This window comes from Podarcis pityusensis (genome assembly GCF_964106645.2).
Source record: "Podarcis pityusensis genome assembly, chromosome: 3".
NCBI lineage: Eukaryota > Metazoa > Chordata > Lepidosauria > Squamata > Lacertidae > Podarcis > Podarcis pityusensis.
In genome coordinates, this window is record NC_138026.1 from 100,636,203 (window position 1) to 100,652,559 (window position 16,357).

General features: G+C 41.9%; 2 protein-coding genes and 1 long non-coding RNA gene across 3 annotated transcripts in view; 1 reads left to right on the top strand and 2 right to left on the bottom strand.

The window, feature by feature from the left end:
* Positions 1–16,357, bottom strand: part of LOC308472939 (uncharacterized protein) — a 55,392-nt gene that overhangs the window by 31,585 nt on the left and 7,450 nt on the right. The gene's annotated exons all lie outside the window — the stretch shown is intronic.
* LOC308472913 (uncharacterized protein) overlaps positions 1–16,357 on the top strand; it is a 445,281-nt gene that overhangs the window by 68 nt on the left and 428,856 nt on the right. The gene's annotated exons all lie outside the window — the stretch shown is intronic.
* LOC308472965 lies at positions 8,154–8,957 on the bottom strand. The gene is made up of 2 exons (XR_013983832.1): positions 8,820–8,957; positions 8,154–8,659 (listed from the first exon to the last, which is right to left on the bottom strand). It is a non-coding gene; the product is annotated as an uncharacterized lncRNA (long non-coding RNA).

Genomic DNA, 16,357 nt, shown 5'->3' on the forward strand with positions numbered 1-16,357 from the left:
GAAGTTTCAGAAGTTCCTGGATGGAAAAGGGATAGACCACAAAGTTGCTGTTTCGACCGAAGCGTGGAACAGGGGGGTCTGTGTTAGAGTGAACAAAGAATTGCAAAAGGGGATGAATGCGCAATTGCTGAGTTCACATTTGTCACATGAATATTGGGCCGAATCGCTAGCGTCCTATCTTCATGTGTGGTTGAGAAAAGTCTCAACAGAGTTGGGATGTTCTCCTTTTGAGAAGCTGTTCAATAGAAAACCTTCTGTTGCCTATTTTAAGGTTTTCGGGTCTCATGTGAGAACAGAAGCTCCAGGTGGAGTAAAGAATGCCAGAGGCATTTTTGTGGGATATGAAAAGGGTCTCTACAGAGTAATTTTGTCTGAATCTGGTCAGGTGATTCTCACAAAGTTCCTAGAGAGTGCTCCAGAGCAAGAGCGGGTTGTAGAACACACATTTCCCACAGGAAACGATTCAGATGATGATGATGATTTTTCTGATGTCACAGATTACAGTGGTACTGACGATGACAGTGATAGCTCAGAGAGTTCAGTTGTAACAGTCATTGAGAGGAAATCTCACACAATGGATAGACCTTCACAGGTGAAGGAAGAACCACAGTTTGCCAATGCTACTGGTTCTCAACAGAGTCCAGAGGTTGAACCAGTGAGCACAGAGGATCAGAACCTCATACGCAGGTCTGAGAGAGTTACAAAGGGTGTACCACCAAAGAGGTACTCAAAAGAGTTTGCTAACTTAGCTGTTGCGTGTGTTGCTATTGTTAACAACTCAAAGCAGGTTAAAGCAGTGTCTAAGTCAGAGACAAAGACAAAGACACAACAGAGAGTAGCAAGCCAAGGTAATGCAGAGGCACTCATTCCTTGGAAGCCAGACAACCAGAGAGGTACACTGGTGAAACCAGTGGTGGGAAGTTCCAAGGGTGGAACTGAAACAACAGGGGACTGTTATATGTATAACAACTGTTTGTTCTCTTCTCTGGATCATGTTTTGCCAATTGATGCTTTTGGGGGAGGATGTTGGGAAAAAGCACCAAGGCAAAAGCCAGCTCCAGATGGCTGGAATGCAAAACAGTGCAGATGTACTGTTGGAGAAAAGGTGGAGCCTATTCTCTGTACTGAGCACTGGATGTTAGCTCAGTGTGTCATCTGACCTGTGCTGGAAGTACAGGGGAGGAGTTGTGACTCTTCTGATGGAGACTGAAGGGTGCAGTCACATTTCTATGTACTGCTGAGTGACAGGAATAAAACATGTAGAAAGGACTCCTGTCTGTCTCATTTCTCCTCCCTGGGAGAATGCAGGGAGGGAGAGAGAAGCAGAGAAGCAGAGGGTGTGTTCTTCTCACGACTAATGAGAAGAATCGCCGGGTTTGTTTACCTAGCCTGCCGGGGTCGCAGACGGACGGTAAACACAGTATCTCGCTCAATTGCCTCGGGGGAGGCCAGGTACCTCTGCCTGTGAGCTGAAGATACTAACAAAATGATGGTGTGAATTGACCCTCACATTGTCTCTCGGAGTTACTATTGTCCCCTTTCTATTTTTAAACTGCTTTTGTCTATGATACCTTGAGTGAACAGCCTTCTTTCAGCCCTGGGAGAAGGCACTTACCTTAATGTGGAAGGCAGAGAAAAGCACAGATAACAAGGAGCAGGAGCGGAACCCTGGGGGACATATTGGAATCAGGAGGGTTCTGTGCGCCACAGTAAAACTCTAGGTTCTTCAAAGGAGGAACAATGATTTCCACTCCCTCATGCCAAGACGGGACAACTTGCTTGCTTTATCCCCTTACTGGCATGTGTACAGAAGCTTTCTGTCCCCATTAACTGCATAAATAGAGAGTCCAGTGGGCATTGACTGGAAAGAAAATGAACCCAAAGTGTAACACTGAAGTGACGGGGGGCCTGTTTTGTATGAGCTATATCTGAGTCCATTCCACCCGTGACCATCTCTGCAACAATAACATTGTGGACACACTTCAGTTAAATGATCAGTGGTATAAAATTTGATTTAAAAGCTTGCTTGAGGGAAATAAGAAATCCATACAGCAGCAATAGTTGCCAGCATCATGCCCTCCAGGTGTTTGGATGCCTTGTGTTTTCTTATTTTGAGAAAGGGGGCAGGGAGTAAGGTTGCTAACAAATTATTTGGTATGTTACTTGTATTTTCCTTACTATTAGATCTTAATGCTTGTGTGTGTGTGTGTGTGTGTGTGTGTGTGTGTGTGTGTGTGTGTCCCCTACACAGGCATTCATTATAAACTCTATATTTATGGATTTTTTCTTTTTGTATACATGATGCACATTTATGTTTCTTCCAACTTATATATTCATTCATTCTCTCTCTCTCTCTCTCTCTCTCTCTCTCTCTCGTCTTCTTGAAAACGTTCAAACAATCTCGTTACCTATTTCTAAACAGCAAATTGGTAGGAGAGGGACGTTCATAGGTTTAGGGAATGTTGAAGTTTTCAGGGATTGTATGTAGCTATATATACCTCAAACCATATTGATTTAACATCTAGACATTTCCACCACATATGCACTTCTTTGACTTTTGTGTTGCAGAAATAAATGCCTACTATTCCACCTTGGGGGGCATCATGGCAAATTGGGTGACTGTATCTTCAGAGGTGTCCAAAGCGGTGGAGACTTTATTCAAAATGACATCCAGAACTTTCTAAATGTAAATAAAAACCAGCTCCTCCATCTCATGAACCAGTGTGCCAAATCTGGTGACAATGTCTTCAGAGGTTTCCAAAGGCATTCAACATTTGCCTTCTGTGTTGCCTTTTTAGCACCTGCTAAAGACATTCCTCTTTCGTTATTTTTTAAATTTTTTATTGGAATTTTATTTACAACATAACACAACCCCCACCCCCAAATACACAAATCCACCCTCATTAAACATGAACATAACATACAGTGAGCATAACATACAACAATACAAACAACCAAATAAAAGACTTCCTTTCTCCTGTATCTGGCCTCTTTATTTACTTCTTATAAACTGTTTCTTTTATGAATAATTATTAAGATTTTTCTAATTATAACTTAAATATCCACAAAGTCTCTTGCAGACATTAATCGAAACAAATCCAGGTATGTATTTTAGGGCACTGTTTTGTGAAGTATTCTCTGCATTTCCTCAAGCTTTTTGAAACTCTTGTCTAGTGTGATCTCTAATTGCCTCCGTTAATCTAGCCAGTTCAATATACTCTAACAGTTTGTCTTGCCATTCCTTTTTTGTTGGCACAGTTTCTTTTTTCCAGTTTTTAGCAATTAGGATCTTTGCCGCTCCTGTGGCATAGAGGACTATTTTCTGATCTTCTCTTGCTATACCTGTGTCCATTATCCCTAGTAGAAAAGCTTCTGTATTTTTTCATAAAGTTATACTTAAACATTTTTTTAAGCTCATCATACACTGTGTTCCAGAAGTTTTTGATTTTTTCACAGGTCCACCAAACATGTATAAGTGTCCCCTCTGTTTTACCACACCTCCAGCTCAGATATGTTTTTGTCTTATACATTTTAGCTATTTTGGTAGGTGTTAAGTACCATCTATAAAACATCTTGATTAGGTTTTCCCTCAATACTTAACAGGCAGTTAATTTCCAGTACTTTCTACATAGTTCTTCCCATGCTGTTAAGTTAATGGTTTTCCCAATATCTAAAGCCCACTTGATCATTATCTTCTTGACCTGATATTACTTTGGTTTGGTTTTGTAATAACACTTTTTCTAATAATGAGGATTCGTTTGAGAAACCTTTTTTTCTTATCTGTCCTGAACACTTCATGCAATTAATGGTATTGGATCCAACCCATAAGGTGTTGTTTTATTTCCTCATAATCTTTAATTACCAATTTATTGTCTTTCCCCCTAATCAGATATTTATATGTGGCCCATTCTAATTCCATATATATATATATTATTGCAATTGCTCCTACAGGTGATGCCCACCATGGTGTTTTCGGTTCTAGGATCCTTATATTTTGTCCATGGTTTATATAATGATTTCCTTATGACGTGATTCATAAATCCCCTGTATACTTTCCCTTTTTCATAAGCTAAATACGCATGCCCACCATAACGGTTATTAAACCCTTCTAGATCTAACAAATTACCATCTTTTAATACAATCCACTCTTTTAGCCAATTTAGACAGACAGCATAGTAATATAAATTTAAGTCAGGTAGAGCCAGTCCACCTCTATGTTTTTTATCTATTAGATGTTTGTGTTTAATTCTTGCTTTTTTATACTGCCATATGAATTTGGATATCTCTTTTTGCCATAATCTAAGACTTCCCATTCATCCAATTATCGGTATCGTTTGGAATGGATACATCATTTTAGGCAACACGTTCATTTTAACCACCAATATTCTGCCAACAAGTGATCACTTATTCCAGATTTCTAAATCTCTTTTGATTCCTTTCCAGGTTTTTATGTAATTATCTTTGAGTAGATTACTATTCACTGGGCAACAATTTTTTACTTTTTGAATGTTGTCTAGATTGCTACAACTGATTTAGGGTATTTTTGCACTGCTGAATCAGGAAATGGCATCCGTTTCTCTCCTTCAGGTCAGGTTTTTGTGCTATGTTGATTTGGGGAAAAAAACAGATCTTGTGACAAAATCGATTACATTTTTGTGGCATTATCAGCTGATTTTTGTCAACACATATCATCCTAAATATGTTTTTAAGAGAAAAAAATGTTTTTCCAACAACATATATTGATTACCTGATAGAAACATTGATTATTGTAAACTGAATGGTGGGCATTGATAAAGGTAAGTACACGTAAATTGCATGTTGCTTCACCATTTTTCAAACTTCAGGGCTTGAACTTCCGTTTCTTGGAACTCCTGGAATGCTCAGCGGAAGGGAGGTCTCTCTTCAGAGTCCAACAGTAGTCAGCCATCATGACTGCGTCCCAGCGACCCTGATACCTGGTCTCCATATCTTTCATGTCCTGATGGAATCTCTCCCCCTGCTCGTCACTCATTGAACCCAAGTTCTCAGGAAACCGGTCCATATGTGAAAATAGGTAGTGCATCTTGACACTCATGTTGCAGCCCAGTTTTCTGAAAGCAGTCAGCATGTTGTTGACAAGTTCTGCATAGTTTCTGGCCTTATTGTTGCCAAGAAAGTTCTTCACTACCAGAACAAATGCCTTCCACGCTTCCAGTTCCACTTCGTTCATTGAGTTTCTGAACTCTGGATCTCTGATGAGCTGACGGATCTGAGGACCCTCAAAGATGCCAACTTTTAACTTCTCCATGGTCAATCCTGGAAAAGCCTGGCACAAGTAAGTGAAGCAGTCACCATCCTTGGTCCAGAGGCTTGGTGAACTGCTTGATTAAGCCGAGCTTGATGTGCAGCGGTGGGAAGAGTATTCTGTCTCTGTCCACCAGAGGGTCATTGATGGTGTTCCTTTTTTTACAAGGCACCAATTCCTCCCGCACAGGCCAGTCCTTCTTTGTGTAATGCTGAGCACGGTCCCTACTATCCCACATGCACAGAAAACATGGGTACTTGGTGAAGCCAGACTGTTGTCCCAACAAAAAATTCACCATCTTCAGGTCAACACAAATAAACCACTTATGCTGATCATAACCAGTTTTCTTCAGCACATACTTCACCGCTTCATAGTTCTCCTTCAGTGTAGTCAAGTGAGCCAGGGGTATAGAGGCAAACTGGTTGCCGTTGTGTAGCAGAACACATTTCAGTGATCGCTTGCTGCTGTCAATGAACAGTCTCCAATCTTTGGGTTCGTACTGTGGCACTCCAAGCTTGAGCAGAAGCTGCGCAATATCTGCACCGTACACCAAGTCCTTCTCTTCTGAGAAAAAACGGAGGTTTTATGACTTCAAACTGATCCCTTTTCGACATAATCACCCAGAACTATCGGACCTGAATACTTCTTGTCATTAAAATAATCATTTCCAATCAAAACAATTATTCGACATGGCATTTTACCCCCACCAACTTCTTCTAAAATGCTCCACACAAGCGTACATGTGAACAAAAATGTAAAAAAACAACATGTGGCCATAGCTCAAAAACTTGACCTGATTGAGCAAAACCAATGTGATTTTTGGATTCAGCGCATCAGATTCGTCCTAAATCAACTGAAAAAACGCAGACAACAAATTTGTTGTTGACCAGTGTAATAATTTAGGGCCTTACAGCACATCATCCTTGAGTGTTTTAGCCTCACCAGAAGGTGTCCTTAACCTATTGTGATTATTGAATAAGCTAATTGGTAAGAACTTTTCATTGTTTTTCTCTGCTTCTTTGCTGCCACCATGAGAGGGATCTGATTCCCTGAAGCCTAATAAAGGCCGAGTTTCCAGATCCTTTATCACCTTGGTTGCCCTCCTCTACACATGTCTCAGCTTGTCAACAACCTTCAATTGTGGTGCCCAGAATTGGTGGCAGTATTCCAGGGGTGGACAGACCAAGGCAGATGTCTATATCTATATCTACAAATATCGATCGTCGTCTCCTTCATCTGATTATTTTTACATTAACTCACTGGTGACTCACATGGCCAATGATGCTTTCCACCCCCCCAAATTAGCAGGCCGACCTCTGAACGTTCTTCTGTATGCGGACGCCACCGCACTTCTTGCCAGATCCCCTATTGGACTGAGGAGAATGTTGCAAGCTTTACATGAATACTGTGATCAGCATGAGCTCCAACCCAACTATGCTAAGACCAAGATCATGGTCTTCTCTGCCCGACCGAGACTCCATCGATGGTCGATGAACGGGACCCCCCTAGAGCAGGTTAACTGCTTTAAATATCTGGGACAAGTAATACGGTCAAATAGGTCTTTTCTGGCCCATAGAGACTATATAACAACTAACGCATCTAAAGCAGCCATCCAGATTAGATCTCTATATGCCAAGAATCAGGCTCAATCAGTGAAGATAGCTTTGAGACTCTTTCAAATGAAAGTCCTCCCCCTTATTTTGGTGGGCATCTCTTTAGGCTCCCGTAGGGATTTTTTGAAACTGGATTCTATCCAAACGAGATTCCTTAGAGCCATCCTTAGGATTCCCCCCTCGGTAGCGGGTGCGGTTATGAGATTAGAGGTCGGCTGGCAAGCCCTACGGTATGTGGCCTTGAAGACGAAGCTCTGGCTATGGCTCAAGCTTTGTTTTAAACCAGTGGGTATTGCCCCCTCGATATTGAGGGACGATTTCCAATCATCGTTGGACAGGGAGGTCATTAATGAGGTTCAATCCTGCGGATTGTCTCACCTCTACTTTGAGTCTATGACGTACAATCAAGCTAGAGCTGTGATCTCCCGGAGACTGAGTGACATTGCCAGACAAGAGGACATAGCCCAGGTAAGACCAGGGACGTTCCTAGGGGACCAGATTTATCGGACCATACCAGCCCCCTACCTTGCAGAAATCCATTATGTGGAATACCGTAGACTTCTTACAGCGGCTAGATTAAATGTCCTTGACTCTGCGATATTGTGGGGAAGGTACAGGGGGGTACCATACGCCCAGAGAACCTGTCATTGTGCCATGGGTGTGGTTGAGTCCACTGAACATATTCTTTTGACTTGCCCTTCTTATGCAGAGCTTAGACAAAATTTTATAGACCCTCACCTATGTCAATTCAGCTTCCTACCCGGAGAAAACCAGGTTTTACACTTGCTGAATAACGCCACTAGAGCTATACCTTCCTTGGTGGCCAAATTTCTCTTTTTAGCTTTTAAGCGTCGCAAGACTATAATTGACTGTATTGATATGGGGCTATCTGTTTAGCCCATTTTAGTGTTGGCTAAGTTTTAAAATCTTCCTGGATGTTTTAACTGTGTATTGATAAAATGTACTTTTTTCTGACTGACGGTCGAATAAAAATGATGATGATGATGATGATATAGTATTTCCATGGCCTGGGACAGATTAGCTCATGTTATCAGTTGCTAATGATCAACAGTGGGAGGCAGCGACTGCCTCCATGTTATGCTCCCAGAGGCATCTGCTTGGCCACAATGGGAAACAGAATACTGAACTAGATATTCATTTTCTTTCTGATCCAGCAGGGATCTTCTGACATTAATAAGACCAGCCTTCACTCTTCACAGCTTAGTCCAAAATAAAGATGTCAATGAAAAATTGGCTTTCTCTTGGGCTATTTTTATTTTGGAATGTGAATTCCAGGAGCTCTCTTACTAGTTGGGCTCCCTTTTATGGCACAGAATAATATTTTGTGACAAAAGAACATCATATTGACTTTAAAGAACATAAGAACATTAAATGCATACTTTATGAAACACGTGTTGATCCATGTAAATGACTGTTGGAAACTCAATTCATCTGTATGCTATATTCTACAATTTTTCAACTTTAATTACATACATATATGAAAAGTGCTAACTGCTTCTGTGGGTCCTCTGTTGTGATGCCAAAATAAGAGGACGTGGCAAATATGTTTAGCTATGTTGGAAATCTTCCATTGGCTAGTTTTACCTCATTTATAACCCGTCATTGCAGAAATCAATGCCTATTGAAGACTTTGACTCTTCGCAACATTTGTACTCAACATGGATATGTTTGGTCACCTGCTGTTTGGTATCACATGCTTCTTTTGGCCCACAGCCAACCTTTGTCCAGATTAGTTTCCCCTCTAAAATGAGCCAGAAAAAGAAGAGGAAAAGATGCAGTGAGCCACTTTAGTCATATTAACTATCCAGAGTATAACACATTCCAGTTTCTTTGTCCTCAACACAGATCAGGCATGAACACAGAGAACAGTGAATCTAAAGAATGAGGGTGAGGTTTCTTACCTTCATAGGCATTGACTATATTGCAGCTTTCCAGTTCAGGGTCAGCTATGCAAATCCGGTCAGAGCCTTCAACTCCAATACATCCTTCTTCAGTCACTGTGCAGTCCCGACATAGCAAAGGATATGCTCCAAAAGACAATTTTTCACAATTAAGCACATTCCAAACTACTGCTCAAACTCACACTGAATTGTGCATTCTGTGCAATAATTTTCTCACAGCACAACTTTTTACTGTTTGGGCTATTTGGTGACGAATTTGAAGAACCATCAGCCTACAGATAGCACAGTTGGTTCAAACATGGTGCTGATAAGGTCAAGGTCACAGGTTCGATACCAAAATGAGACAGCTACATAGTCCTCCATTGCAGGGGATTGGACTAGATGATCCTCAGGGTCCCTACCAATTCTATGATTCAATAATTTATTATGACTGCTTCCTCTGCCCCACATTTATGATTGAGTTCTGTAGCTTCACAATGATATGTATGTTGTGTCATTCCCCCTATTTCCAATGTTTCAGAATAAATGTTTTTAAGCATCCAAAACAGCACCATTGACAACGAGGCATGAGGAACCACCCAAAGTACAGGAGGGGGTCACATAATCATGTGAAGAGAGGGATAAATACAAGAGAAGTATGGGGAGAGATTGGGACGTGGGTGGTGCTGTGGGTTAAACCACAGAGCCTAGGACTTGCCAATCGGAAGGTCAGCGGTTTGAATCCCCACGACAGGGTGAGCTCCCGTTGCTCGGTCCCTGCTCCTGCCAGCCTAGCAGTTCGAAAGCACATCAAAGTGCAAGTAGATAAATAGGTACCGCTCTGGCGGGAAGGTAAACGGTGTTTCCATGAGCTGCTCTAGTTCGCCAGAAGCAGCTTAGTCATGCTGGCCACATGACCCGGAAGGTGTACTCTGGCTTCCTCGGCCAATAAAAGCGAGATGAGCGCCGCAACCCCAAAGTCGGTCACGACTGGACCTAATGGTCAGGGGTCCCTTTACCTTTTATGGGGAGAGATTAATTGTGGTGGGGTTCCAGCCCCATGAGGAACACGTATGTCCAGTGGTTGCAGAATACTAACTAGGTGGGGAGTGGAGGAAGAGGGGCAAGGGAAGTATTTTGGAGGAGCATGTGGCTGGCTGTCAGAAGCATTGAGCAGGAGTGCTCTACACTGCAACATTTCCTTAAAGACCCCACATGTTTATTCTAATTGATAATGTGCCCTAAGATCACCTTCACTCTTCCTTATGTAGCCTGGTGTTTCCTTGTCTGATCTCCTGAAATCCACCACTGCAGTATGACATCCAGGCATCCAGAACCCTGAGCCATGGAGGCTGGGGAGGCAGCCTGGCTTTTTTTAAAACCCTCATAAATATAGTAAGAAGATATTTGGATTTTCTTTTTATGTTAGAACATATCAAAATTGCCCCTTCCTTTAAAAAGAAAGAAAGAAAAAGAACTGCTCTTATCTATTTTTTGACATGTAGATCCATTGCCAGCCAAGTCCAACTGCCACTAAAGGTTGTTTTCTGCATGTTACACTCTAGTGAAAACCCTTCTCCGATCCCTTGTCAATGGACCTTACCTCCAGATGTGAGGGGGAGAAAGGCAGAGATTGCAAGGAGCAGGATCTGATTCTTCGGGGCCATCTTGGAATCGAGAGGATTCTGTGGTCACAGCACAGCTCAAGTCACACTGGCTTTCAGTAAACTGGAGAAGAGGCTTCCTTTTATCCCCATGAAGAGACATCTCCAAAAGAATCCAAGAGAACATCATGTCCCCTGAAGAGGATCAAAGAGAATGCAGTGTGGTCCTATCAGCCCACTTGTGGACAAAATAAGAAGCTGTAATAGATACACCCCACAATTATAAGTGCATTTACGTGTATATAATTAACTATGAATCCTATTTTTTAATTAATTTCAATTAATTATAGCAGGGGTGAGCAAACTTTTTCAGCTTGGGGCCAGCCCACTGTCCCTCAGACCTTGTGGGGGCCAGACTGTATTTTGGAAAAAAATATGAACAAATTCCTATGCCACGCAAATAACCCAGAGATGCATTTTAAATAAAAATGCACATTCTACTCATGTAAAAACACGCTGATTCCTGGACCGTCCACGGGCCGGATTTAGAAGGCGATTGGGCCACTCTCATCTATTTTTTTGACATGTCGATCCATTGCCAGCCAAGCCAAGCCAAGGAATTGCACAAGGTTTGCTTTCTGCAGGTTACACTCGAGTGAAAATCCCTCCCTCTTCCCTCGTCAGTCAATCTGACCTCCAGGTTTGAGGAGGAGCAGGACACAGATTGCAAGAAGCAGGATCTGATTCTTTGGAGTCATATTGGAAGCAGAAGGGTTCTGGGTCAAAGCAAATCCGGAATCAGCAGACTGGATCAAGCGCCTTCTTTAATCCCACTGATGACACATCTCAACAAGAACCCAAGACAACATCATGTCCACTTAGGATGATCAAAGGAAAAGGGGGAGTGGTGTGACAAGCAATCATTATCAGCCCACTTACGGAAAAAAGAATATATAATTGTGGGGATACAACACCACCATTATAATCATTAACCATATACAGTGGTACCTCGGGTTAAGAACTTCATTCGTTCTGGAGGTCCATTCTTAACCTGAAACTGTTCTTAACCTGAGGTACCACTTTAGCTAATGGGGCCTCCTGCTGCTGCCGCCGTGCGATTTCTGTTCTCATCCTGAAGCAAAGTTCTTAACCCAAGGTACTATTTCTGGGTTAGCGGAGTCTGTAGCCTGAAGCGTCTGTAACATGAAGCGTCTGTAACCTGAAGCGTCTGTAACCTGAAGTGTCTTTAACCCGAGGTACCACTGTATAATAATTAATTCACGAATGCTCATTTTAAATGAACTTGAATGAAATATATCAGTTGATATCTCATCTATCTGTCGGCTCCCTCCAAACCATGGGAATTCCAAAGTTCAGACTCCTCTTGCCATTGGTCCACCCACGTAGAGTCTCGGTGCATGCCTTGCACACCATGTGCGGCGCCCAAGCTTTATCCTGGTCACCAAGTTTAATACCAAAATAAGCATGGTAAGCACGCCTTATGAAACTTGTGACTGGCTTCCTATTAGGAGCAATGGTGTATTCTCCACATATGTAGCAGAACACGTCGGGCTTATTTTTGCACGATCTTCTGGCCAAAGTCATCTCATTCAACTGCAAAACAAAAATAGGTACAAATTAGTCATAAGTTGGCGCATGCGCGGGTGGAGTTTTCTATACACTTCGTGGGGCGGCTGGCCCATTAACTTAGTTTTGATCCCCCAACTTTATGCTTTGCCGCACCAATTTATGGAAGATTTCGAGGTTTTATAACTTCAAACTGATCCCTTTTCGACATAATCACCCAGAACTATCGGACCTGAGTACTTCTTGCCATTAAAATAATCATTTCCAATCAAAACAATTATTCGACATGGCATTTTACCCCCACCAACTTCTTCTAAAATGCTCCACACAAGCGTACATGTGAACAAAAACGTAAAAAAACAACATGTGGCCATAGCTCAAAAACTTGACCTGATTGAGCAAAACCAATGTGATTTTTGGATTCAGTGCATCAGATTCATCCTAAATCAACTGAAAAAACGCAGACAACAAATTTGTTTTTGACCAGTGTTATCTTTGAACAGATTACTATTATTATTGGTCAGCCAAATTCTGAAATACTTGGTCTTATTTACTATTGTTAATCCTGATATCTCCTGTAGTTCTTCCTTTTCTTGCTTGGTTATATTTTTTACTATCATGTTGGTTTTATTCTTGTTTAACTTGAAGCCGGCTACTTTCCCAAATTCTAATATTCTTTCAATTATCTGTAGTATGCTTTCTTGGGGGTTTTCAACAGTCAGAATCAGGTCATCCACAAATGCTTTGATATTATATTCCTTTTTCCCTAATGAGATACACTTTATTTTAAAATCATTTCTTATGGCATTCATCAATAATTCCAATACCATAATAAACAGTAGTGGTGACAAGGGGCAACCTTATCTTGTCCCCCTCTCTATATTAAATCCTTCTGTTATTTCATTATAAAGGATAAGTTTGGCTTTTTGCTTCCTATATATTGCTTCTATAGCTTTAATATAATCTCCTCCCAGTTTCATTTCCTTTATGACCCTTTTCATGAAGTCCCATGACACCTGGTCGAATGTGTTTTCCGTATCTATTGATATTAAAGCAGCTTTTTTGCCTGATCTTTCTTCTACGTATTCTAGTAAATCTATTACATTCCTCATGTTGCTGTGTTCGCATCTACCTGGCAGGAATCCAGCTTGATCTTTATGTATTTTTTTCAATCTGTTGGCTAGAATGTCAGCAAATATTTTGTAATCACTGTTCAGCAGTGATATGGGCCTATAGTTTTTAATTAGCGTCAGGTCTTGCCCTTGTTTTGGTATCAACACGACAAAAGCTTCTTCCCATGATCCTGGTATTATTCCACATTTTAAAATTCTGTTCATTACCAATTTCATTGGTGTTATTAAGATTTCCTCTAATTTTTTGTAATATGCTGCTGTCAAATCAGCTGTTCCAGGTGCTTTTCCTACTTTTGCTTTCGTAATTGCTTGGTGCACCTCCATTGTTGCAGTTGGCTGATTTAATTGTTCTCTTTTCTCTGCTCCTCTTGTCTGGATTTTATTCTCTATTAGGTATTTTTCCATATCCTCCTGATTCCCTTACATTTCTTTATATAAGTTACTATAGTACTTTATAAATTTTGTTTTGATTTCCTTCGGGTCTTCTATTATTTTCCTGTCCTCCATTATTTTTTCTATTATTCTTTCCTTCTGTCTCTTCTTCAGCTTCCATGCTAGCAGTCTACCTGGCTTATTGGCAGATTCAAAAGAATTTTGTCTTATCCTCTTGATTTTTTGTTCCACTTTGTAATTCAGGATCAGAGAGAGTTGTGTCTGCAGTGTCTTGATGTTGTTTTTTGGTGCTTCGTTTCTTGACCAAATCTTTCTCATTTCCACTTATTTCCCTTAAAGGTTTCTCTAAGTCCCCCCCCCCTTCTTTCCTTAAAATTATATTTTGCTAGATGAAAAAGCCTCTTATTACGGCCTTACTAGCATCCCATACTATATTTATATCTGTCTCTTTATTTAAGTTATTATCGAAATATTCTTTTAATGTTGATTTGGCCTTTTCTAGAATTTTGTTATCGTTCAGAATTGCTTCATTTATTCTCCATCTTCTAATTTTCCTCTCTTCTCCCTTTATTTCTAATGTCGTTGGATTGTGGTTGGATATTGTTTTTACTTGTATTTCTGCTTTCTTAATTTTAGTTAATAATATTTTTGAAATCCATATTGCATCTATTCCTCCCGAGGAGTTTTTGGCTTCGGAGTGGTATGTGTATTGCTTCTCATTTAAATGTTTAAATCTCCATGCATCATGTAGGTCTAAGTTTTCTATTAGATTCATGAAGCTTATTGGTAATTTCCCTTCCTTCCTTCCTTTCTCCCGTGTTGTTCTGTCCATTTCTGTTGATATAACTCCGCCTAGGACACCCATGATTATTAGTTTTTCATCACTATGATCTAGCAATTTATGTTCCATTTAAAAATAAAATAAAATTCAGCTTTCTTATTATTTAGTGCATATATTCCTACCATTAATATCTTTCCTTGTTGGGTTTTAATCCTGATTGCTATCATCCTCCCTTTTTCATCTTTAAATACAAATTCTGGATTTAGTTTGGGATTTGCGTAAATAATAACCCCTCTTTTTTAAACTACATCTGAGGATATAAATTCTTCACTTAATTTTCTATTAATTAACACCCCTCTGTGGTTTCTTGTAACATGTGTCTCTTGTAGACAGATTATATCCCATTTATTTCTTTGGCATAGGTGTTCAACTTTGTTTCTTTTAACTTTGCTGTTTAACTTTGCTGTTTAGGCACTGGGACATCGCTGCTGCTGCACTGTGAGTGTTGGGGAAGGCCGCTCCCTCTTCAGGCTAATTCCACCAGGCCAAGGGGGCGGGGCCCAGACTCACCTTCGCCACAGCTTTAAGAGGCCTCATTGAGGCACTGGGACATCGCTGCTGCTGCACCGTGAGTGTTGGGGAAGGCCGCTCCCTCCTTAGGCTAGTTCCGCCTGGCCTAGGGGGTGGGGCCCAGACTCACCTCCGCTACAGTTTTAAGGACACTGGTGCTGCTGCAGCAAATGTTAAAAATGTTTTTATATATTTTAAAGTGTTTTAAAGGTGTTTTTACTTTTTACTTTGTTGTACCACCGTGAACAGTAGTTTTTATCTATGTATTTTTATTTTGTTCCGTTTTATTGTGGTTTGGGGTGGGGATTGGTTTTGTTTAGGTATAATTGTTTTCGGTTTGTTTTGTTTTTCTATTTTGTAAATGGAGGCTTGTATGAGGCTTGGGATTGCTACCGTGGAGGGGCGAGGGAGGTATGGTGGTGGGGGCAGATGTTATAGGCGAAGGGGATCGAGATACGGATATGCTCGTACCCCTTCCAATCTGCGCCCCATCCCGAGGGACGAGGGTAGGGTGAGCAAGGATTACTCACCTCCGTCACTGGTGTTGTGCAATGCCAGGTCTATAGGCAACAAAACCGCCACTCTGCGAGATTTCTTTACCTCGCAGGGGGTCGTCCTGGCTTGTGTGACGGAGACCTGGGTGCGCGAAGGGGCAACAGTTACCTTACGAGAGATGGCGCCCCCGGGTTTCTCTGTCCTCCACCAGTCACGGACTGTGGGCCGGGGTGGGAGGGGTGGCATTATTAATCCGGGAAGATTGTTCTTTCAGGGCTCTACCATCGCCATCGATCCCCGGCATTGAATGTGTTGGCCTAATGTGGGGCTCTGAGGTGAGCTTGGCTGTCTGGCTGGTGTACCGGCCACCTAGCGCACCAGCAGCCACCCTGTCAGGCCTGCTGGAGGCGGTGGCCAGCTGGGCCTTGGAGTTCCCTAACCTATTGGTATTGGGGGACTTCAACATCCATGCTGATGCCACTCCCTCCTCACAGGCTCTGGACCTGGTGTCTTCCATGGCAACACTAGGGCTCTCCCAGTTTGTTTCAGGCCCCACACATCAAGCAGGCCACATGCTGGATTTGATCTTTGGCGTAGGTATAGATGTGATCATGTCTCCTTCGATGAAGGTGCCATGGTCTGATCACTATGCTCTGAAAGCCAGGATTGACTTTCCATCCCCACCCTGCTTAGGTGGCGAGCCAATTTGGGCTCACCCGCAGAGGCTGATGGACCCTGATAGATTCCGTCAAGCCTTGGGAGACCTTGCTCCCCCTGGTGACTCATTGACTGAGCTTGTTGAGGGCTGGAATATCCAGCTCCTGGCAGCCATACATGAGATCGCACCTAAGTGCCCTCTGCGACTCCGCAGAAACCGGGCTCCCTGGTTTACCGAGGAGCTTCGGAAAATGAAGCAGGACCTCAGACGGCTAGAGCGAGTATGGCGGGGTGCCCGTGACGGAGCCTCAAGAACATCTTATAAGGTTTTTATGAAAA